This window comes from Phalaenopsis equestris, unplaced genomic scaffold (genome assembly GCF_001263595.1).
Source record: "Phalaenopsis equestris unplaced genomic scaffold, ASM126359v1 Scaffold000099, whole genome shotgun sequence".
Taxonomy (NCBI): domain Eukaryota; kingdom Viridiplantae; phylum Streptophyta; class Magnoliopsida; order Asparagales; family Orchidaceae; genus Phalaenopsis; species Phalaenopsis equestris.
In genome coordinates this window covers 321,055-321,588 of record NW_018164541.1, presented here as the reverse complement: position 1 = coordinate 321,588, position 534 = coordinate 321,055, and the positions used below count along the sequence as shown (strand labels likewise).

Below are 534 nucleotides of genomic sequence, written 5' to 3'. Positions count from 1 at the left end.
GGTGAGAGAGAGGAGACACTGATTCATCTAAAACAGCGAAAAAGAAGATTGAATCAGCTCTCAAAAGACTCCTATCGGAAAGACCTGGAAAGGTAGGGCCCGAGGTCTTTCCTAACAAAGATAAGACACTCACTCGCGCTGATTCTCCAAACCCCAATGACGTGGGACTAATCAGATCGACCAAGTGTTCTTCCAAAATGAGACTTAAAATTTTCCAGACTTCGAAGAGAAATAAACGCGGGAAAAACATCGTCAATACTCCCAAATTCATATTAAATTCAAAATTCTTCCAATTCGACTCGTAATTCCATATGTTAGATAGGCATAGAGATCTTCCTATCAAGCCACATAAATGCTCACGACCAGGGTCAACAGAGAGGAGGAGAACAGCCCACAAGGCTCTCGGCCAAGGCAAGGAACAGGGACAAAAGAGGCTCCAAACTAAAGCAGGGGACAACTGCCAAGACCTACAACCAAAGGCAGCCCAAAGCACAAGCAAGGTCCACGGCCACAACAACCCAAGACACAAACAAA

General features: G+C 44.9%; 1 protein-coding gene across 1 annotated transcript in view; it reads left to right on the top strand.

Moving 5' to 3' along the window:
* The window catches only part of LOC110020546 (28 kDa heat- and acid-stable phosphoprotein-like), a 75,262-nt gene that overhangs the window by 52,084 nt on the left and 22,644 nt on the right, over nt 1-534 (top strand). The window lies entirely within an intron of this gene.